Genomic DNA, 25,117 nt, shown 5'->3' with positions numbered 1-25,117 from the left:
GGGGGTCACGTCAGAGGCAACCACGCATTGATGTTTCTCTCCCTCTCTCTTTCTCTTCTTACCCTCTCTAAAAAGAAATAAATAAGATATTTTTTAAAAGTTATCTTAGAAAGGAATATATATATGAGAAAAAATATAAGACTCCTTCTGAGGATTTCAAAGGAAAGGCAAAATGTAATTTCAAGTTTTTCATTAATGTCCGTTTCTCTTCAGAGACATGGAAGATTATGTGTTTGCCCACGAAGGTAGATATTGTCAAAGGGATGTATAGCTTTTTATAAATGCATGTGTTGGTTTGAATAGCCATCCCCACAAAGTCTTCAAATGGCAATTTGTGTTAGCTCCAGAGACACATAAGACCTTCTTCTTTGGTTAAAAGACCAGCTAGCTAGCTAATTGTCTTATTTGTATTTTAAAAAAGCAACAACTGCCCCCAGTTTCTCAGTTGTCTTGCAATTTTGTAAAGTTCAGAGAGAAGATAAATATGAAGGAGCCAGATTGTGCAAGAGAGGCTGAGATAAACAACAGATTCTAGAACAAGTTACCGCAGCAAATGGAACAGGTAGTTCAGCTGAAAAGTTACATCCTTCCCACCATAAATATATCTAATCTTTCAGCATCAGGAGATGTGTGCACATTTTGATGTTAATTTTAATGAGGAACAGGTAGACACTGAGAGTTGAATTAGCATGGGGTACTCTGATACCTATTGGATGACTCATGGTTTTTATATATTTCCAGGTACCACCAGTCTGAGAGTCAGCAGTCCTGAGTCCTCAAGCCTACACTTGCTGGAAAACAGTAGTATGACCTCCGAATTTCAATTCCTTATATGCAGACCAGGTGAACTATAAAATGTGATTTCTGACTTTCTCCCATTTCCAAAATAATTTTTATGTTAGAAATGTAGAATCAAATTTGACAAAGTGAATAAAGATATCACTACTTGATACCCTCAGGATGAATAAAGCAAAAGAACAAAGAATGACAACAACAACTATAAAGGACACATGGACAAAACCAAGCACGGGTGTGGAATCGGGAGGGAGGTAGAGATGGCTGGGGTGGGGCGGGGGGAGAGATGAGGGGAAAAGGCAGGCAACTGTACTTGAACAACAATAAAATTTTTTAAAAAAGAACCAAGAGTGAAAGAGAATTTGGTTAACTTGGTAGAAACAGGGTAATACTGATTTTAAAGAAAGATCAAGCAAGAAATTTCTGATATTTACTTCCTGATACAAGTGTGGATTGGTACTGATACAACATGCCTGAATAGCAATTTGGTAATTTATATGAGAGGCCATAAAAATGCCCATTAACTTCTGATTCAGTAATTCCACACCTAAGAATTTAGAATTCCACATCCTCAGAATTTATCCTGAGGATCACTTTGGATAAAAGTTGTCAAAGATGCTCATCACAGTATTTTTGTAAGAGGGGGGAAAAGAAACAGCAAAACTCTTTGTGTTAGAGGAAGATGATGCTTAAAGTATGGTTAATTCAAATAGTGAGAAATAGAGTGATTCTTTGATGTCATCATAAATCACTCCAGGATCTTGACACATAGGTGCTAGGAAGTGGCAGAGAAGTATTACTTTACTCAGAAAATATTTGAGTGTTTTCTATGTGCAGACAATTCCAGGCTCTGAGGATTGAAGCTGTAAATAAGAGACAGATCCATCCCCTGGCCTCCTGAAGCTTATGTTCTACTGAGGAAAGGCAATTGACCAATCAGTTTTTTAAAAGGAGGTAAATGTGGACTATATCAGAGTATGAGAAGTGTTATGTATGGAGAAAAATTAATCACAGTAAGGTGGTGGGAATCTGGAGAAGGGGACTTATTTTGTAGAGGACAGCCACAGCAGTTCTCACTGATAAGGANGAAGGAGCCCAGATTGTGCAAGAGAGGCTGAGATAAACAACAGATTCTAGAACAAGTTACCGCAGCAAATGGAACAGGTAGTTCAGCTTAAAAGTTACATCCTTCCCACCATAAATATATCTAATCTCTCAGCATCAGGAGATGTGTGCACATTTTGATGTTAATTTTAATGAGGAACAGGTAGACACTGAGAGTTGAATTAGCATGGGGTACTCTGATACCTATTGGATGACTCATGGTTTTTATATATTTCCAGGTACCAGTCCGAGAGTCAGCAGTCCTGAGTCCTCAGGCCTACACTTACTGGAAAACAGTAGTATGACCTCCGAATTTCAATTCCTTATATGCAGAACAGGTGAACTATAAAATGTGATTTCTGACTTTCTCTCATTTCCAAAATAATTTTTATGTTAGAAATGTAGAATCAAATTTGACAAAGCGAATAAAGATATCACTACTTGATACCCTCAGGATGAATAAAGCAAAAGAACAAAGAATGACAAGAACAACTATAAAGGACACATGGACAAAACCAAGCACAGGTGTGGAATCGGGAGGGAGGTAGAGATGGCTGGAGTGGCGGGGGGGGGGAGAGATGAGGGGAAAAGGCAGACAACTGTACTTGAACAACAATAAAATTTTTAAATAAAGAACCAAGAGTGAAAGAGAATCTGGTTAACTTGGTATAAACAGGGTAATACTGATTTCAAAGAAAGGTCAAGCAAAAAATTTCTGATATTTACTTCCTGATACAAGTGTGGATACAACATGCCTGGATAGCAATTTGGTAATTTATATGAGAGGCCATAAAAATGCCCATTAACTTCTGATTTAGTAATTCCACACCTAAGAATTTAGAATTCCACATCCTCAGAATTTATCCTGAGGATCACTTGGGATAAAAGTTGTCAAAGATGCTCATCACAGTATTTTCGTAAGAGGGGGAAAAAGAAACAGCAAAATTCTATGTGTTAGAGGAAGATGATGCTTAAAGTATGGTTAATTCAAATAGTGAGAAATAGAGTGATTCTTTGATGTCATCATAAATCACTCCAGGATCTTGACACATAGGTGCCAGGAAGTGGCAGAGAGGTATTACTTTACTCAGAAAATATGTGAGTGTTTTCTATATGCAGACAATTCCAGGCTCTGAGGATTGAAGTTGTAAATAAGAGACAGATCCATCCTCTGGCCTCCTGAAGCTTATGTTCTACTGAGGAAAGGCAATTGACCAACCAGTTTTTTAAAAGCAGGTAAATGTGGACTATATCAGAGTATGAGAAGTGTTATGTATGGAGAAAAATTAATCACAGTAAGGTGGTGGGAATCTGGAGAAGGGGACTTATTTTGTAGAGGACAGCCACAGCAGTTCTCACTGATAAGGAGTCTTTCAGTAGAGACCTGAGGCAATGAGAGGGTGAGACATGTACAGGGTGGGACAAAAGTAGATTTGCAGTTGTTCGTATAGAAAATAATGCAATAATTAATAAATAATAATACAAGAATGAACTCCATGTTTTACAAATTCACAACTGTAAACCTACTTTGGCCCCACCCTGTAGATATCCAGATTCTAGGTAGAGGGCTCTGAAATTTCAGAGCAATTTTAGGGGCTCTGAAATAGAAGAACATTTGGTATATTCACGGAACACGGCAGTCAGTGAGTCCAGCCTGGGTGAACTAGGGCAGGAGATGAGTTTGAACAGATGGAGTGAATGCAGGCTCTGTGGGGCCCTGTGGGTCACTCTAAGGACTCTGAACTTAATTAAACCAGAAATTAACTCATCAATCTTTATTGAGCCCTCCTTGTGAAACCTAATATTGGAAGACGAATAGGCAGTTTATATTATTTCTTGCTAAAACAAACTCCCAGAATACTTTTCTATCTCTTGGCTAGAAAGGTTTTTTTTTCCTTAGTATTTAATTAAATACACAAAAGAGTAAAAAGCTAATCGAATGAATGAACAAACCATGAGGGCTAATATCATTACTTCGAACAAACTAATATATTTTATATTGTCTTGATAAGAGCTAACCGTGAAAAGAAGTGTAAGGGGGCCTGGCGTTCATGACCTCCATCTCTGGATTGTCACGCATCTCGGAGCCTCTGTTATGGAAGGTCAAGGGAAGAGCCATCTAGTAGAATTATGAGAGATTTTTCTCAAACCGCATGCTACTAACCCTCTGACCATCATCAGCATTTCAGATTCAAGGGTAGTCTAAACTACAAGAACAGGGTCTGGGGCAGATCTGATGCCAAGAATTAGTTTAGAGATGGAAAACCTGAAGCTCATGACCAAGAGGGTCAGGCTGTTTGGCGCTCACTGAGGTTCTGGGCTCTGCTGTCATGTGGAGACCCCACTCTGATCTGGAGCTGCTGGGTGAACCTCCCCCCCAGTCATGCTTTATATGTAGATGGGAGTGACTTTAATGACAAAGGTGCCCAAGTGACAGTGTAGGCCAGCCTGAGCCCATTGCCACCACCTGGGCAAAGTCAACTCAGAGTACATGCCTACTTGTTGAGGTCCCAATAGTGACTAAAATATTAGGCTTTGCTATTTGAGCCATGGATTCAGAGTGCCTGGGACCATCCGATAAATGAGAGAAAAATTCTGAACTTTTCATTTCACTTTTTTTAAGAGTTATTCTGTAGTGTCATTTTGGGTTTGAATGTGTAGGATGATGTGTGAGTTTTCTTAATATGCTCAAGCCCAGACCCCATCATGGTATCCTCCACTGATTAAGGTAATGTTGTGGGTGGCACCTCCACTGAAGTGAAGGTTCTGATAAGGACATGGGAGAGAAACAAAGTGGGAAGGAAGGTTTTGCCATATATTCCCACTCCTACTCTCCTTTGAAGCTGTTTCCTGCTTTTGCCACGACCACTGGTGAGACAGAGATTTTACTCATCCATGTGCTGAAATCACTGTTTGTCGCAACAATTTGTTCCCCTGGCCAACACATTTATATGCACTTTACATAGGGGTGTGAGAGTCACTGCCCACAACACTGAAAAGAACAGTGTCTAGTGAGACATTCAAATATCCAGAGCTGTTGGGAGAGGCTGAACCCTTCTTGAAAGCAACTACTTTTGCACAAGTTGCCTCACAGCTCCAGCAAGGATTGGGGTTTAAATATAACCATGCAAGGATAAAGGAGGGGGGAAACTGGGCGAATACGTGAACATCCTTGAAATGACGGGCATGCTGGCAGCTCAGACTCATCCTATCTCATATGGGTAATAGCTAATTGCAGCCCACTGAGACTCAGCAGTAATTAATTAACCTAAGTAAGTGTGTCCATTAAAATCTACTATCTGCTTCTAATGGTACTTGAGAAGATATTTAGAAGTAAATATGTTCTCCTGGGTAGAATACTTTGTAAGAAAAATTTGTGAGAACCGCTCACTCACTTGAGCTTTATATAAATTCCTGGATCAATGAATTTTAACTCCTTGGCCCTTTTGTATGGAAATTTGGCAGATGTTCTAAATTCTGACTCAGATCTTTCCCTGATTCTAGGGACATTTCCTTGCTCTGGGTTCTTACAACAATTTGTATAAGCCACTCATCACATTTTATCTTGAGTGGCTTAAAACAGAACTAACTCTCCTCACTCTTACAGTAGACCTTTACCTGTGCATGTGTGTTTGCCCTGCTACCCTAACCACACATTTCTTACGGTGATACATCCTTGTACTTCTTTATTTCCTTCCTCCATCTTTCCCTTACATTTATTCACAAATACTTGAATGCCTACTAAGTATCAGAGACATTACTAGGACCTGGATATATAGGGAGGGGTAAACATGGGGTTTAAAAACAAATATAATTACAATAAAATATCTCTGGATACAAATATGAGGGGGGACCAAAAAATTCCAGAATTTATTTATAAAAAATTGTATATTTATTCTTACACGTTTAAACTTTAATCACCTTCAAAGTCCTCTCCATTTGATGCAAAACACCTATCGAGGCATTTTCTCCACTGCTCAAAAACAGTTTTTGAACTCATTAATTTGATACCTTTTAGTGCTTGTGCTATTTTTTTGTTGCACCTCTTCCACATGAGCAAAATTTTTCCCTTTGAGGACTTTTTTCTCCCAGGGAAACAAAAAAGAGTCACATGGGTGAGACTGGGTGAATAGGGAGGGTGGGGCATAGAGGGTCATGCTGTTTTTGGTCAAAAACTGCTGAGGACTCAGTGCAGTGCAGACAGGTGTGCTTGTAAATCACCCATCATGAAATGAGCAAACACATTGAACGAGTCTTCAAAAAAAAATTCACTGAAGCTGAATGCAACCTCTCACAACAACGTCAGCTGGTACACTGGTACAGATGGGTTTCTGAACACTCACCTACCGGGAGAAGCCTGCACTGCAAGAAGCCCACCCTCCAGAAGGTAATTTCATTTTTTAGAGGGTACCCCCTTGTATGGTATCACTAATGTTCACTGTATTCTATTTTTTATAGCAACAGATTTCGTAAGTTTTTTAAGTTTTAGCATTTGTACTTCCTAATCCTTTTCCTTATTCACAGCTATTCTACAGACTTTAGTGATAAAGTCAAATTATATTCTCTATGTGTTTATAAGTCAAACTGACAGCAAAGTTACAACTAAACTGACAAATTTCAGCACTCATATTGACATGTAAATGTAGGGAGACTATAGTTCTCTTAGCACTGCCAGTGGGCAGTGTTTAAGGAGAAGGCATCATTTATCTTCCTGGGGCAGCCCACACATTTTCAGAACGCAGACTATAATCCCATTATGTGGAGGAAATGAAGAGGCAAAAGATAACAGAAATAATTTTTATTAGAATTCTCACTGAAAAACAATTTAGAAAACCAGTGGAAATGAGCATAGATCAAAAGTGAATATTAAAAGAGTTCAAGGAAAACCACACATACAGAAAACAGTAAAGGTATTCACCGGCAAATCGTCAACATGAAAACAGTTCAAGTTAAAAAAATTAAATTATTAATCCAACTGAGATATTTAAGACACATATAGAAAGAACTTGCAACTAGACATTCTTTTCTTTCTGAAAGATGCCGTTGTGAGACTAACCTCAGAAGGCAGGGGAGGGCAGGAGAGAGGGAAAGAAGGGAATGGAGAGGAAAAAGAGAGAGCAAGGGAGAGAACCAGTATTTCATGAGTTTTCTTTAAAAAAAAAAAACACGCTAAATAATTTGTTAGGCACTGTTTGCATTATTTCATTTATTCCTTAAAACAACTTTGCAAAGTGTATCACTCCTACCCAATTTAAAGATAAGGAGGCCAGCGGAGTTTAAATGACTTGCCCAGGTCAGGAGGTTGGGAGTGGCAGAGAGATTAGAACCCACCTCCACTCTAAAGCCTTCCTCCTTTCCTCGGAGGGCAGGTGTTTCCAGACCACACTATTCCTGTAGGTGGAAAACAACGCTCAGTGGATTTATGGGCCCCAGGAGGTACTGATTTAGCACATCCAGTGTATACCTTTCCTGAGCTTGGGAGTAGAGCAATCTGGACCACATTTCCAAGAGGGCAAGTCTCATTAGACAACTCCTTCTCTGTTTCAGAAGAAAGACCACAACAGGAGAAAGTAGGCAGAGGAGGACTTAATGCTGCCCACCAGATCGGTAGGCTATTAAGTTTTTCTAGAGCATGTTCGTTAATAGAAAACAGAGAAACAATGTATGATAAAGAGAAATGTGCAAACCCAAATGTGCATGTAAATCAATGATTACAAAGATGAATCAACTCTTGTAACCTAGATTCCTTAGCTGTCAAAACCTAGGGATAAAGAAACTCAAAGAAACACCAAGCATGTAGCAAAGCTATACACTAAATCAGTTCTCCATCACGTGCACAGCTCCACAGGCTAATGTTTTCTATACTGATGGCCCCTTCTTAGTTGATGATTTTTCACAATGTATTTCATGGCTTCCATCCCTACATGAGACTTTATTACTATCACATAGGAATAAAAAGCCATAAAGCACTAGAGTGAATTTATCTTGGTTGGATGCAAAACTTATTTTCTTCACATGACTTCACAACCATTTCAAAGCTAACCAATCATTTCATGCTACATTACGGAACATTTTAAACTACACATAAGTGACAGGAAGCACACTTACGTTTTGACATCACAAATTAACAAGATTTCATCCTTCAACAACATTCTTAGCTACAAGGACCAGGAAACAAGACCAGGAGACACTCAGCAACACTCAACCATCGAATTGACCAAAAACAAAGGACACTGGGGAGAATTCCTGGAGAAAAGCTCATCACTTTGACATTGAACTTGGAAACACACGAGGAAAGACAGAAGACAGACAAATCACTGAAACCAGGGGATTTATTTCAAGCCTCTTGTTTCAACTTCTTCCCCAGGAAGCTTTCTTACATGCCCACAGCCAGATTTTTCATTTTGGAGCAGGTGGGGAGAGGGGAACTTAGCACTTGCACTAAGCCAGCATTAAGACTTCTACACCTAAATAACAAAAAAGAAAGAAAAAAGACAGAGAGAAAACTCTACAGCATCCTAAGAGACCACAAGCACTAACTACTCACCTACAGACCTTCACAGAGGCTGACACCATCCCCCACCCCCATATATGGAAGAAAATATCTAACTTTGCCAGAAACGACACTGTGCACTAAACCCCTCAATGATCTAAATAACTCGGGTCCAGAGCTCAAGAACATTCTTTATGCCGAGTTAAAGTGACCTTGCTTGTGGGGTTATCCATACACTTGTAAGTGGCCATACCAAAACCCACTTCTTCAGGACCTCTGAAAACTCAACGCCGCAGATTCCCATGGATTTCTGGCCTTTCAGAAATAAACTTGGAGTGCCTAATTACCAACTGTTGAAACAGGGTCCCAGACTATTGAGCTCCACTCTTTGCTTTTTTAAAAAACATTGTATTATGAAAATTCAAATAAAAGACACAAGGGCTTGAGTTTCTCATTAGGAGTAAGGTCTAAGCAAACAATTTCCGTCTAGAAGTTACTATAATGAAACCTTGGTTTATGTGAACCACAGGGAGGAGACTGGAAACAGTTAAATGAAAGGAAGTGCATACATAAATTCAATTATCATGCATGAAACATGCAAATGATTTAAGCACTACATCTGAAACTCTAGTTTATATTCATTAATCTCAGGTTGCACTTTTGAAGGAGAAAGACATGTTAATTGGGTCCAGATTAATGCACTCCCAAACCTCTCCAATTTGTTTTTAGGTGAGGGTTAAATGATATGTATTAAAATAAACACAGCTGCTCATCTGCCCCTATATTCCACCTCCCCCACTCCACCTCCATTCCCAGCTGGCTCACCTCCCCCACCACACCTCTCCATCCTCTAGGGAAAGAACTAAAGAGCCCTAACATTTTCCTTTGGCAAATACAGTGGGAAAATAACCTTGTCCCTTACTTAGCCTTTTTAATACTTTCCCTTTCCCCAGAAGGACCAAGCTCCAGAAAGAGAATAGGTTGCAAGTCAAACCCCGACAATGCCTAACTGTGGTGTCCAGGATGTGTGCACGTGGGCCCACTGGCCAGCATTTCCATGCAAAGGCATTCTTTCTACAAGCTTGGGCCTGAGTCCTTTGGCCAGTAAGTACTGAAGGGCAGTTTCAAAACGTCCTGGCACCTGCTTGCTCGGAGCCAAAGTCGCTGCAGGTTGGCATGGCAACCCTGTGACTCCGTTACTTGGGAAACCAGAGAATGGAGAGAAAACTTGGGGTTTCGGTTGCTGTTCTTCTGTGGCACACTCTGCTAGCAGAAACTAGCCTAGAGCAGAGGGCACCCAAAAGGTCTTTCCAAAGATCACCTTGCTTTCCTCTCCCTCCTCCCTGACAAATGATACTTAAAATAAGCTTTCTTTTCTTCCTCATGTATTGGCATCATTAGTGTGGGACACGAGCAAATAACATGTTCTTGGAAGAATTTTATCTCTCGAATAATGAAACTTTAAAGAGAGTAAAAAACCTTCAACATTCTTTTCTTGGTTTCTTGGACCTGACTTCTAGAACAATAAAACAAAGGCTGGGACACAGAGGCAGGACGGAAGGGGTTCTCTCTGTAAGAACAGCCATCAAGGAGTTAAACCGGGCACCCCCCCACCCCAAACAAAAAAAGAGGCCTTCAAACTAATTTCACACTGCAGGTGATGTTTAATTTGAATTATATTCTTCCCAAAGGGAAAAGGTTAGTCTCATCACTGGGCTTATATCCTCCACCCCTTTCGCCTCTCGCACGAATTGAAAATTCAGATTGACCATTCATCATGACACGACACATTCTTTTTTTCCTGGTCCAAAAAAATCAAATGAAAGCCTGGGACCACATCTGAGAACCCATTGGCAGGCCAATCCTCCCGACCGACGTGCACAACAGAGAGAAGACAAGAACGAGGACACATACATACACAGAGACGGGAATCACTGGACAGGCACTCACAGTGAAGCACACAAATGCGTACAGCTTTTAACAGTCATTGGCTCAGACAGCCTCTTCTTCGCCTCAACTGATGTTTGCATCTTTGCAAATGTAAAATTAGTCATGGTACATAACAACAAGGACGAGACTGACATTAAATCTGTCAACACCCTGACAGATGCTCTGAGCACTCTTTAGTTAGGAAACACACTTAGGATAGTCATCATTCCTAAAAGAAAAAAAGTGATTATATGCTAGCCAAACCCTACGTACAAGCTAAAGATATTCACCTCATGAAGCCATTCCTCAACTAGCCCCTTGGCACTTGCTGGAATTATTCGTAGCACGAGCTCCACTTTCTCATTTTCTGCTGACTCCATGTGAGTAATTTCTTTCTCATGATTAAAAGTGAGCTTGGCAGATCCTTCAAAGCGTGGCTTTAGGTGTGGTGGGGTTCCGAGAGCACCCTTTGTCTACAGCAGGTTGCCAGTAATTCACTGGTGGACCGGCAGGCCAGAGGAATATTCACACACCTACAATGATTTTTAAAAAATGCAACCTTTATAGATATCTTTATATAAACGTATTTTTACATTGAAACATGCAGCTGACAGATGAAATGAACTGTTTACCTTGGAAAAGAATAGGCAGGCTTTTCTCTTCCAAATAATCACTCCGGCCTTTCTGAATGTCATCCAAAAGCGATTCTGCCTCCTTCGACTTATCCAGCATCTGAGGCTGTGAGATAACCCTGGTAGCACTGGCCTCCTTCCCTGGCCCCTTCATTATTAGCCTCCTGGTGGGTGAGATAGAATACAGTGAATGTAATAACCGCACTTCACACAACAGGCTCGCTCTCTCTTTTAAATTGAAAATCCCCTTATTACAAAACAAGGGGTGTTCTTTTTCTTCTACCTTTAAGTAGGACTGCCACATTCATTGCTTTTTACAAAAACGCAGCTGCTTTTTAAGCTACAGATAAATAGAATCTGCTAGGCGGTAATTCGACTCAGTCTGAATGCATTATTTTCTAAGACATTTTGGCGAAAGGCTTTTTTATTATAAACTGGAATGAACAAGGAAAGTCCTTTTCTCTTCTAATTATGAATGTGTTTTGTTCCCTACTATTAAGCTACAATGTCAGATTGATCTTCTTCTTTTCCTTCTTTTTCTGCAGCCAGTTCAATAAATCATCATTTTTTTCTCATGGAAAATTAGAGGGCCGATGATTAAGTCTTCATGAACTCCAGTAACAAAAATAAAAATAGCACAAGGAAGAAGCAAATACAAATGCTGTAGCCACAAACACAGACAGTGAGGTGACCTCCGGTGTCCAAAGCAATGAATCCTGTTTTGACACAAAAAGTTAAGATGGGGGAGAATTTACTTGTTAATCTCCTTTTAATAAAATGAAAGTTTTCCAGGCATTTTCACAAAGTTGATCTTATTCTGTTTACTCAGCTGAACAAGAAAAAAAGCACAATAAAACCATAACAGTTCAAAAAAGAGTGCCCGAACCCCTTGCGCCTGTTCACTTTGTCCGTTATGGGTGAGAGCTGGCAATCTTACCAGTGGCCCCTCACGTCTGCAAGCAATGCCGTGAAGAAGCACAACAGAAGAGGAAACACCGTGAGGAAGAGTATTCGGTCTGAATTTCTGCTCACATCACTTGAATGCCAAAGACAAACACTAAGCAAAATGGTGAGTTCCTAATAACACCAAAAGGCAGTGTAGAGACTCCACTAGTCTAGGCATTGGTTTAATTTTGATCCCATTGTTGATACTTCTGACTATACCATTACAATAGAACCCGGTGGCGATGCACCATGTCCATATGGATGTATTGCCTTGTCAAGGGGAGGAAATCCCACAGGGGGTCAGCAGGGTTCCAATTAAGGGAAAATAAATGCTGCCGCAACCCTGACAATAGGTGGAGATTGTCAGTATATCACGGCAGCACAGGCAGTTGCCCACCCCTAAATCTACGGATTGAAAGCCCAGGCTGTCATTCCCTTCCCTCAGCTGCAGTGGAAAGCAAAGCGTTGAAGATGAACTTGTGTGGCAGAGAGTTTCAAAGTGATTCTTTTCATTTGTTTATATTACTTTATTTCCAATTAGGCAGACCAGTGGGAATCAAAGGGGCCTTGTGCAAACATAAAGAACTCCATACTGAGATTAAATGCATATACATTCAAGGGAGAGAGAGTTTGGCATGTTTCCACCTAAAGCCTTTCCTGCAGATCTGTTTGAAGTGTTTAAAAGGAGAATATTTATTACAAGTGAGATGCTTCCAGATTTTCTGAACACCCGCTCTAGGAAGAGATACCTCCACAGTGAATGGTGGTGACAGAGCTTTGGAGATTCTACCACTGCTTAGATTTGAATCCATTTTCTGTCCTCTGATATGCCTGGGACCAAACGAGGCCCCATCAGGTTGCTGGGCTCGGCATCAGAGACTAAGTGATGCTGTAGCAACAACACAAGAAGCCCAGTTCACCTTCAATAAACAACAAGCCCTTCACGGAGAAACACATTGAAGTGAATTAAGCATCACTAGAAGAGCGAAAATGGAATCCTTACGCATCGATCTCTCCATTGAGCTAAGGCCTCAATAACAAGCCTGCTTTGGCAATGAGGAATGTTTGTTTCTGTAATATTGATATGGGAGGCAAACAGAAGAAAAATATTTTAGGTGTGTATTCAAAGGAATTTAATTTCCTAGATGTCCCGATTTACTGAGAACAGACTGACAGCTGTCAGAGCAGAGGGGGCTTGTGGGGCTGGGTGAAAAAGGTGAAGGGTTAAGGGAAAAAAAAACTCTCCTAGAGATAGACAACACTATGATGATTACCAGAGCAAAAGGGGGTGGGGGAGGTAGAAGAGAGTACGGGGGGATAAATGGTGATGGAAGGAGACTCGATCTGGGGTGGTAAATACACAATACAATCTACAGATGCTGTGTTACAGAACTGTACACCTGAAACCTATATAATTTTAGCAACCAATGTCACCCTAATAAAGTGCATTAAAATAAAAAAAGAGATAGGTTTTATTGGCCTCGGCTTTCCTCAGTCCATCTTTCACCCTGGTAAATCATTAACAGACAAAAGCCACCGTAGAATCTTCCGCCACCTGTACTGTTATTTTACAGTAATAAAAGTTACCTTGTATACAGTGGTGGGCGAAAGTAGGTTTATAGTTGTGAGTAGGCAACACACATTGTTTGTTCTTGTATTATTGTTTACTCATTATTTTCCCTACTAACCACTGTAAACCTACATTTACTCACCTCTGTAGTGGTAAGGTAAGCTACCAACCAAAACTCTTGGCCCTTATTAAATTTTGAAAGTAATTAAATAAGTCACTCTATGGAAAGCATCTCTGAGGTGACAGAGAAGAGTGTCCTCCCACTAAACACACAGCGGGACAGTGCTTCGACAACTTGGCCTCAATTCATTCTCTCCTTCAAAGAAGGAGAAGCAGTGTAAGAAGAAAAGAGGAGGTGATGGAGGAGGAGGTGTCGAAGACCCACCGAGTACAACAAACAAGTCATTTTCTTCCTTTCCATGTGAAAATAATTCTCTCCACATCGTATCCCTGCCACTTACAAGCAAACTCAGTTTTAACCACTCTAAAAGCCTCACTCTGAAGGAGACTGCGCCTGTCTTAACAGGATTCCATGACGATTAAGTCAGGCTACTGTGAGTTTTCTACGATACCCTGGTACACAGCAATTGTACCCAAGAAGGAACCTTCATGTGGACATACGCATACCTGCCCTAACAACCTATCAGGTGTACTGTTGCTCCATTTGAGGAAAACCAGGCAGGTGAGAAAAAGCATTATTCTGCATTGCAAATATTGGGGAGATCTGATGATGCACCAATGCCTAGTCCGTACTGGAAAAAAGAAAGAATGTCAGCTAACCATACCCAGGTTCTCAGAAGACCTCATTGGTGCTGTGGCTCTATGTTTAAGAGGAACTGAATTTTCAATCCTGAAAAATAGCAACTTCAAGAAACACTCATATCCATAAACATACTTTCTGTGCCTCCTTTGAACTCCCATTGTTTTGTTTTTAAAAACAAAAAAGATAAACTGTGTTATCAATATATTTTTCAGCATAAGTACACAGCCATCCTCAATATCCATAAAGAATTGGTTCCAGAACCCCTCCCCCAACACACACACACACACACACACACACACGAATACCAAAACCCACGATGTTCAAGACCCTTATATTAAACAGCATAATATTTGCATGTAACTTAGGCACATCCTCCTATTTGCCTTTATTACTTACATTACCTGATAAAATGCAAATACTACTGTATAAGTAGTTGTTATAGTGTATTGTTTAGGGAATAATGACAAGGAAAAAAAAAGTCTGCATGTCTTCAGTACAGATGCAACCATCGTAAGCCTAAATACATAATACAGGTCAGCAACGACATAACCTTTTCTTCCAAATATTTTTGATAATGTGGTTTGTCAAATTCATGGAGGAGGAACTGTGGGTATGGAGGACCAATGGTGCGGCTTTTTTAAGGAAAAAAACACACTGCTGTAAAATTTTAAAAGTCTGCTTTTCATGTTTTTCCTTCTAAACTTATTTTCTGAATTGGGTTGTTTGAAACTATCTCACTTTTACAAAGCCAAATATCTAGGATGATCAAGCTTGCCAAGGATTGTCCGGGCACATACAAACTCTCAGAAGGGCAACTTCAAAAAAGATTTCCTCCTCCCGGTAGCTGTTTGCCCGGGAAGGGAGAGGCCCTGGAAAGAGGTTCCAAGCTCCACTGACCACAGGAACTTCCAGCCAAGAATCTAATCACTGCTGCGGGACACAGCACAAAGGCAATGAATGGGAGCCACAGAACAGTGTGTTGAATGTGGTGTGTCCTACAAATGAGGAAACACACATATCTTCCCCGAATCACATTCAGCGTGGGGATGCTCGAAATATGAAAAGCAAGAAAAGCTTTTTAGCTCCTCGCCAAGGCTTCCCGACGTCCAGCACGTTGTGAGGTCAAGAAATGTGTCCTCGGCTTCTGTTTTCTGTTCCCCTTCAGAGAGCATGGTGAAGAATGGAGCCTGTTAGCACGCCACACTTGGCTGACTCCCATCCTCACTGGGGGAGTGGGTCCATTGCATTTGAGACTCACAGAAGGAAAAACCCAAATCAATTTAACACGAAATAAATTCACCTATTTTTGCTTCTTTAACATTCTCCAAAGTGCCCATGGTATAGTTAAGTTGAAAGAGTTTTATATAATGAAGACTATTGAGGCATAAATCACATAGGTAAAAACTAGGATGTAAGAAGGAGGTGCAATCTAAAAGCTAATTAAATTCAATAAGGGCGCTCCAAAGAGAATATGCCCACTGACCTTCCTATGCTAATATTTTGTTTTAGACGGGACAATGGTAAGGGGTTGTAGATTCCACAGTACAATCCTTTAGTGAATCCTAAGGAGAAAGGAAAGAGATTAGATGTATGGATTTCTGTGCTGAATGGATGCCAGAGCCAAGATGCAAAGAATAGATAAGCTTGAGATTTGGAGGAACTAAATTTGAAGCCAGCCAGTAAAACGGATTGAACCTTATTACCTCTAGTCACTGAGAAATTCCCGAGACAGTTGGATGCAATTTGAAAAGGTCAGAAAAATATTTCCTGCACAGCATTACTGCTTCATGGTTTAAGGGTGCACATTTGTGAGATGCCAGCTCTAATCATTTTTATTGACTTTGCTTTCCAGAGACAGACAGACAGTCTGGGAGGCAAGACCAGTAGATAAGAGAAAGGCAATCTTATAAACGAAAATCTCTCTTATTTTTGTTCTCTTTTTCACTTGTGACCGTGAAAAATCCCAAGTCTGGCCCATTGGAGGGGAAGCTACAGCAACTTCACTGAAGAATGACAGAACAGAAACAAAACACAGGGAAGCTCTAATGCTAACACTGCTGTTTCCTCTTAATTGCTATTAATTTAGCCTTAACTATATGCTAGACCTTGTGAAAGGTAAATGATGCTACACCTTAACCTGAGTGTGACTATTTAAAGTGAAACACCGTCAAATACATCTGGGTATAGGTATTCATTTATAGGTATCGTCAGCATTTCCTCCAAGGGATGGCTTCATAACAGAGAGAAAACCCACAGGAAAGGATAAAAATTAAATAAAACATAATGATATACTCAAGATAGTGTCTTAGTGAAAGCTCTATTATGATTAGAACCATTCCAAATACAACATTTTTTTTTTCTTTTCACTGTGACTTGTACATAGTAAGAACCTTTGTTACATTTGTGGATCTTTTTTTTTGGCATGCAATTAAGAGTCAAAGCCGACTTTTCTATACAGAATGGCATGACCCATTCTAACCCTGCAAAGGTTTAATTAACACCTGGCTTTTCTGTCTTTGAGGAGCCAGGAGTTTTGGAGGCAAACACAAGCCTATTTATTCTTCTCTTGTTTAACAGCAAGGCTGAAACTTTTTAATGGCCTTGAGATCCAACTGTAGGCTCTTATGAGATGTTCTGACTTCATCAAGATGGCCTGGCCGTTTACTAGGGCTTTTCAACCAGCAAGATGGCTTTTTTCTATAGCAAACCTAATTTCTAAGCAATCCCACACTTCATGAAATACAGGACTTTCAAATTGCACCCTGTAATTAACAAGGCCACCACGAGGCAACATAATAGCTAATTACAAAATAGCTTTGATAATATTGGGTATCCAAAAGACAAGTGAAAAAGCCAGCTCATTAGATAGACATCTGAATTCTTGAAAGTGAGGGTAAAAATAGCTAGCTTGTAGGTGACTTTTGTCTGTCTTAAATATTTGGTATTGATTAGATACAAGTAAAACCTGGTGGGTTTTAACATTTTTCATTGTGTATAGCAGCTTATATTTAAAAGAACAGAAAAAGGTGTTTAATATCTTTGTGATGGTACAGAAGCTTCAGTGAACCACACTGAAAACCCATGCTTTTTGGCATTTTTATTTCATGGCCCTGTGTTACTAGCAGAAAGAGTACCCGATGTGTTACTTTTTGATTTCTAAGTTCTCTGCAGGAAAAAACAATTTGAGCCTTTCAATTTGAACCATTAATGTTGTTAATAACGATGATAACCCTAGAAGTACTATTATGAGTAAAAATAATGATAACGGAACCAGTGGCCATTAGTTGAGCATTTACTAGGTGTGGGCACCATGCAGATGTAGCACATCATTTAATCCTCACAGCCAAGTTAAATGAAGCAAATGGAATTTTGTGGTTCCCATAATGACAAGGAGGCCAAGAAACTCATCTAGGTCAGAAAACTGTTAGGTAGTTACGTGAGACACAAATCCCAGCTTCTCTGAATCTAGTCCCTATTATTTTAAAGCCATGTGCCTTTAACAAAGTTCATGGTCAGTGCAAGGCCCGGGAGTGCTACTCCTCTCAAAGTACGCAGCATTTCTGGAGTCGTGTTGAAGGAAATTTCACTACTCACACAGCCCGAGTCCTGCGCACCCAGTGTTTGCTGGTCATCCACAAAACCCAGCCACCTCTGGAGCTGTGGGCTAACAGCGCTTTCTAGATAGTATTTCCTGTCCTCGTGGAATTTAGTTCATGAAGACAATAATATATTCATAGCAGCCTCGTTAATCAGATTGCATGGTTCACCTACACCTAATAAATTTGGATCTAATTGTACGCAAATTGCTTTTCTATTTGAATTATCTTTAAATTATGTTCAGAGAAGAGCAAGAAGAGAAAGTTTCTTCTTAGCTGGGACTGCCTTAAGATTGGCTGCTCAACATTCAGTGAATCCTCCAAACACAACTTTAAAAGGGAAAATATGTAGCTATTTTGTTATTGTCACAGGCAAGTAAGTCGAATGGAAAGAAAACAATGTTGGGTCACAACCCATACACTGTTACAGATCTTTTATTTCCAGAGCATATACCAAACATAGCCAGGTTTCAGCAAAATGTTATTTTCCGCTTAGGTGACAATCCTGTGTTCTAACTAATTTACCCAATGTACCCCTGGCGAAGATGCTCCCTCTCTGAAGAGAGGCGATGCCGGACAGTGTTGAAACGCTGCTGGTCACCAGCTCCAGCACACGTTGTCCAGGAACCTGTCTGCACGGGGGGTAGTTTACTTGCCAGGCCCCCTTTCAGAAGACCGTTCTTCCAGCCCCGAATGCGAACTCTCCTAATGTCGAAGCTCCCTTGGAGCTCAAGAGGCATTAAAATGCAATAAGAGGGGAAATAGCAGCAGCTGGGCTGTACTCCTTGCGGAGTGAAGCACTGTTGAGGTCTAAAAGTGGGAGCACTTCAAAAATAGGAACGGAATTAGGTGCAGCCACTAAAAGGTGGAGAGAGGAATCGGTAAGGAGGAGGGCAGAACCCACAATGCACTTAAGTCTGGAATGTGAACCCCCCACGGCTTCTGATTCCTTGATTTTCTTAAGCAGGACAAAGAACAATACGGGGGAGTGAGAAATAGGGGCCTTTTCTCTGCACCCCTGAAATGTGTGGGAACAAAAGGAGTCCAATGTTTAACCAAGTGGGAAATGTAAAAAAACTTTCCAAGTGGTCTAAGTTCTGCTATCTTGTGTCAAGGAATCCATTTTCCGTTATCTCCAGTCTTGGTTATCTTCAAAAGAAGATGGCTGAAAAAAGTATTTTTAAGGCAGGTTCATTGCCTAAGTTCTACATTTTTTTCTTTTTTAAATTGCAATCTGCTCTCAAAACAAATTACCACCTCATAAAAATTTTTCTCTGTAATAAAAAAGCTGGAAGAAGACATCAAGCAAACTCATTAATGAAGTTCTTTTTCTTTTTTTCTTTACCTGATTTTTTTCGGTAAGCAGAGACTCAGCTTTAGGCATTAATATTATTAGAATTAAGTTTCTAGAAATGATGCTAAGAAACAATGACATACAATTAAAACAGTATTTATAGCAATAGAAGCAATTAACACACCTCAGAAGCTGCGGGGAATGAACATAGCCTTCCCTTTCTCCTCTCTGGATCCAACATTGAAATTGAGCAATTTCTAAAAACCTATTATTAGATTATTATTTTAATTATTCTTCCAACATTTCAGGGTCACAATGTTAAATGCTTTGTGTACCTGCTTAAGAGGATTTGGGGTAGCACAAGAACCCAAACGCTACCCTCATCCATTTTCCTTGAATTATAGGAATCTCCAGAGCATATTCTTTCTTACATGGGAAGAGAGTGTGGCTTAAATTTTTCTGTATAATTTTCAAAATCAAATTTAAAAGTTTTCATGAGAGATGATCCTCCCTGGTGGGTGATATGATGCATAACCTAAGGGGAAACATGAAAATAATTAGCATAACCATATTAGCATATAGATGCCTTTGAAATAATAAACAGCAGAAAACCAAAATGCTTTTATCCCCAAAAGAAAGTTATGAGAAAATATAAAATTAACGTTCACTTCTCCCTGGCCTGAAAGCCAAGCAGAATATTCTCCTTTAGTGAGGGGTGGAATGACCCGGGGGATGGAAAGATGACCCCCAAACCAACTCTCTGTTGCTCCGTACCTCAAGATCAACATTCTCTGTTCGCCCTTTACCCCCCGCCATCCTGTTCTCTTTTAAACAGAAAAAGTCCAAAGACAAGCAAGTGTTTTCCTTTTAACTTCTCTAAAAGCCAACACCAAATAAATGGATCTAATATCCTCTTTTTCTTTTTCTTTTCCTTCCTTTAGCTAACTTTCTGTCTTTCCCTGGGTAGCAAGAGAAGTGCTGGGCTTGGTCATTCAGTTACCAAGAGGATGGAGGAATCTCAGTTGAAAAGTGGGCTTAGTGTTTGGTAACAATGGACCCTGAACAGCACTGATTCTTTTCATATTTCACATTGGTGCCGCCTCTCATGGGAGCGAGCTGGCACGTGGTGGTGTGATCGGAAGAATAAGGTCTTTGGAGTCGAGCCTCATTTAAAAATCTGCTCTGGGTCACCCTGGCAAAGTTCACGACACACAGTTCCATTTTTCTCTTCTACAAAACAGTGACAGTGTGGTCTACTTTTCCGGGTTGTCATGACAATTAGAGGTTATAGATATAAACCACCTGCAATATGGTGGGTGCTCAGTAAAGGTGATTCTGGGATTTGGTAAGCCTACTTTGTACCCTACTTATGTGGTGAATGCATGCCCAGAGACATTTATTAACAACAGATACCACGAAATACGATGTTTTCGTCTGGCTCCATGGTGGTATGAGATTATGAAGGTGGTAATATAAATTGTACTGGAAATAATAAAGTAAAAAATATATAAAGTTCCTTATGGAAATATTTTGTCTCATGACACCAAGGGCAGGGGTTTAATTTTAAATCTGGGGCCACAGACAGAAACCCATGAATATTTTATGCGGTTCTAAGGAAGTAAGGATTTGCCAAACACACCTTAAATTAGCTGACACAGTGAATTCCCTGAACGAGCCCAATGTTAAAATGCCAAAACACAGTCAGTGTCTCGATACCTAGACACCATCTAGATTATTTTAGATCTTTTAATATTTAGTTATTTTTACTGGCTGTCAATACAGCATTTAAAACACTAAGATTGAGTTCTTTGGCAATGATACCACCTGGTTTTCTCAAGTTGTTTTCAACTTCGAACTTTTGTTGGGTGCTAATTAGTTCCTTAGCAAACATTGTGTGTTTTGGTTTATGACCTCATACTCTTTCTGTGGAGCACAGGCCTCAAACCTGTCCTTTAGCATATAATACCTACTTTTATGTCAACAATTACATGGCTGGCAAATAATACCCATCAATTTCTGGAATGTTTATATTGCCTCATCAGTACCTAGCATACTGCTGACAGAGTTATGAGATTGGATTAGAGTGGGGACTAAGAAAGAAAAACCCTGAAACGTACGTTCTCTGAACAAATATGCTACTTAACTGAGTTTGCAATGAGCATGTTACTGAGAAAGTTTTGGCTGCTTTGCATTAATACAAAATATTCATCTAATGTTTCCCCTTTTCTGTTAAAACTTAAATCAGTAACTGTAGGTCTTGAGACAGACATCATTCGCACATCCTTCCTGCTCAATGTCCTTTGATCCTTATCTGTTTTCTCTGCTAGGACTAATAGGGCTCTAGTTCATTACACATTTGAACTAGAGGCCAGTTTTGTTCTGTTTTGTTTTTTTTTTTAAGTTTAGAAAGATACACACCAGTAAATAAGAATCAAAGCTGGGTTTCTTTGGCTTGTGGGATTTGAAAGTATTTTGATTGCCTGCATGCCTTCTGAGAGCGGTTCCTTCTGGTTATGCCAGGAAAGGGCTAGTCTCACAAATCAAATAAATGCAGGGTCTGGCACCAAAAAAAGCCTCCTTTTTATTACAAAATCATAATCATGTAATTCTGTAGCATAACAATATCACACCCAAGCACACCTTATGACATTTCAGGTGACATGTTCAAATTAAAACTATAAATGAACCACACCCATGTTATTATCCTACCAACCACACTCGAGCAGGCGCTACTTTTCCCGGGCCCTGTACACATGTGCAGAAAAGCTACGCGTATACAAAGCTCTACTGGTGACATGATAGATAAGGTGACACATGTTCTCTTCTGCAATCCAAAAAGGATTCAAGGCTCTAATAATTCGTTCCCATAAGGATAGCCTGACTTCTTACAGGTTCTCCTTCTAATGCTAATGATGGTCAGATGTTTTCAGAGTTTAAAATTATTTCAGATGAATAGCCAGGCATCCCAGGCAGCCTGTCTTCCTGCGATCTCTAAAATATTTTTTCTGTTTTATTGATGTTTGCAATCATTCTTCCCAAAGTTTCTGCTTTCAGATCTTGAAGTCTGTTAGAGCTTGATAAAAATAAACAATTTAGGTCAACCTCCATTGCTTATTTTTAAAATTTGAGTAGAATTTTTTTTTAAATAAGGCTAATAACAGTACTACTTCATTGAGGCTTTTTTTAAAAAGAAAAAACATGTTATTTATTTTTAGAGAGAGGGGAAGGGATGGAGTAAGAGAAGGAGAGAAACACCAATGTGTGGTTGCCTCTTGCACACCCTCCACTGGGGACCTTGCCCACAACCCAGGCACATGCCCTGACTGGGAATCAAACCAGTGACCCCTTGGTTTGCAGGCTGCCACTCAATCCACTGAGCCTCACCAGCCAGGGCAGGTGATAGAATTTTTGTTCATTTGTTTTATATATGGTCAAAATACACTTTTCTTTACTTCTACTGCCACAAAATAGTCAAAGTCACAAAAATTTACTTTTACACTAACATTACCTTGATTAAAAACAGACATGAGACAGTAAATCTTCTTAACACACACACACATACATTTTTCATGTATTCTCAACGATTAAGAAAACAAGCTAGCAAAAACAGTCATGTTCACCTACCTAAGATATAAGCTCTTCAAGGATGAAGATGAAGATGAGATTCCAATCTGGGATCTATAATGTGATGTAGACTGAAGTTTTACCATCCCAAAATCTGCCTTTTGAGATATCGACTTTAAACTGGTTATTAAGAAACAAAAGAAGCAAAAAGAATCTTAAAACCTTCCCTCCTTACCTGCCTGAAGACTTCAGTTAGAAAAACCTCCTTAAAGGAAGGGAGCATCACCTTTGCCTCAACATATAAACTGAATGTGGCAGACAGGAAGAAATCCAGGCAAGGCTATTGCACTCCCCTCTGTGTCCCATTGTTTCTGGGGGGCCCAGCAAGAATTCCTTCACCACCTGTTTGCACTTTCTCATCTACCTGTGAATCGCCTGTTTTCCTTTTGAAATCCCACCCTTACCTCCCTCTCCTTTACCCAGAATGGCATATAAATCTCAACTGCCCAATGTGTCTTCTGGTCTCACCTCTTATGGCACCCAGCGTGTACATTCGTAGTAAATTTTGTGTGTTTTCTCCTGTTATCTTTCTCCTGCTGATAAGATTATTAGCTCAGCCAGAAACACTTAGCAAGGTGGCAAGAAAGTTATTTTTTGACCCTCCAAAAATGGAAAAGTAACAACAGCTAATTGATAATAATGACGGAGGCACATCTCTTTAGTTTTACATATATCATCCTCTTCCACCTCCCACTTCCCCTTGTGCCTGCAATGAGTAAGCACTCAGCATCTCACCCACAGATCAATCTTTCCTGTTATCTGGAATGTTTTGTCACCTGGTGACGTTGTTTAAATAAGAAACTGGCATATTCCCATTTCTCATCCTATCCAATGACACAAATAATTTGTAAAACCCACCCATCTCTTCTTCAGCTCTAAAACTGTCAAGACATGTGAGCACTTCTGTGAAATCATAGTAACGTTGCAGTACTAGAACCATTAATGAGCAGAAGGCGGCTCATCCTGACAATTTTTTTTCCTCATCTCATTCTATGATCTGAGTAACCAAGATGTCCTTCATTAGGTAAATGAAGGAATAAACTATGGTACATCTAGATGGTGGAATATTATTCAGTGTTAAAAAGAAATGAGCTATCAAGCCATGAAAGACACAGGGGAATCTCAAAGAGACCCTCCTAAGTGAAAGAAGCTAATCTGAAAAGGCTCCACACTGTTCAATTCCAACTATATGACATTCTGGAAAAGGCAAAACTATGGACACAGGAAAAAAGACGCAGTGCTTGCTGGCGGTGGCTGGCAGGGAGGGATGAATAGGCAGAGCACAAGAATTTTTAGGGCAGTAAACGGTTCTGTGTGCCATTCGAATGGTGGATATATGTCGTACATGTGTCCAAACCCACAGGATGTACAACAGCAAGAGTGAAACCTCCAGTGAATCATTGACTATGGGTGATCATGATGTGGCCGTCTAGGTGCATCCTTTGTAACAAATGTGCCATTATGGTGAGTGATGCTGATAATGGGGATGGCTATGTACGTGTGAGGGCAGGGGGGTGTATGGGAAAATCTCTACCTTCCTCTCAATTTTGTTAGAAATCTAAAGCTGCTGTAAAAAAGGTCATAACCCACCCTACTTCTGGCCTTGGAATATTAAAATCCTGATGCAAAAGCAATTACTCCCAGCCTCGCACCCTGGTTTACCTCCTTGCCTTTCTGTCTGCTTGAAGAGTTGGATGTCAGTGTCTGTGAACCCTTTCCAAAGTCAGTAACTAGAGGGTAGAGGGGAAGAGACATAGGGGAGAATGTCTACTACTTTCGTTAAGGTCAAGTTCAATAACTCATTATTTCAAAAAAGCTTCTCCAAAATTTGGGCTCTGAAGGTGGGGCATGCCTGCGGGTGTTATTAAAAATTCTCTGCTGAGTAATTGCACAAATCTCCCATTTATCATTGTGATGTACCATCTGAGAATAGGACTCTTAATCCCAGATCTCTCCCACACAGGCAACATGATTCGTGTCCTCTCTACTTCCAATGTCAACTCTGAAGTGCTGTGGGAAGGAGAAAACATAAGGGAAGTGCCTTAAAAGCTACAACATAGTCTGTAAATATAGAATGTTTTTTGGAGATACTCTTATCATGGTGATGACAACGATGATGGTAATAACTGTTCGATGAAGACCAGTTGATTTCATAGTATACAAAAAGGAAGTTATGAGGAAGCAGACTAGAGACGATATGATTACAAAGTCCAAGAAAATAATATAAACATATCATTTTGTTTAACTGACCCTAAATGGGAATAATCATGGTCTTATCCAAAAGGTCTTGTAAAAATTTGATTTCTCTAACTTTCTCCCAATGTATAAAAATATATTTATAGGCAATTGATGCCTAATAATAGATGCTCTTT

At 40.0% G+C, this 25,117-nt stretch overlaps 1 long non-coding RNA gene across 1 annotated transcript in view; it reads right to left on the bottom strand.

The window, feature by feature from the left end:
* Positions 1 to 7,056: 7,056 nt before the first annotated feature.
* The window catches only part of LOC119002399 (uncharacterized), a 101,894-nt gene continuing 83,833 nt past the window's right edge, over positions 7,057 to 25,117 (bottom strand). Inside the window, exons 13-16 of the long non-coding RNA XR_005069733.1 lie at positions 19,457 to 19,656; positions 10,954 to 11,117; positions 10,612 to 10,854; positions 7,057 to 7,290 (exon numbers count right to left, since the gene is read on the bottom strand). This is a non-coding gene — a long non-coding RNA (uncharacterized LOC119002399). The remainder of the gene's footprint in view (positions 7,291 to 10,611; positions 10,855 to 10,953; positions 11,118 to 19,456; positions 19,657 to 25,117) is intronic.

Source organism: Sturnira hondurensis, unplaced genomic scaffold (assembly GCF_014824575.4).
Source record: "Sturnira hondurensis isolate 20B ecotype Veracruz unplaced genomic scaffold, ASM1482457v3 Scaffold0017436, whole genome shotgun sequence".
NCBI classification, from domain to species: domain Eukaryota; kingdom Metazoa; phylum Chordata; class Mammalia; order Chiroptera; family Phyllostomidae; genus Sturnira; species Sturnira hondurensis.
The sequence above is the reverse complement of the archived record's forward strand: the minus strand, read 5'-3'. Positions and strand labels throughout refer to the sequence as shown.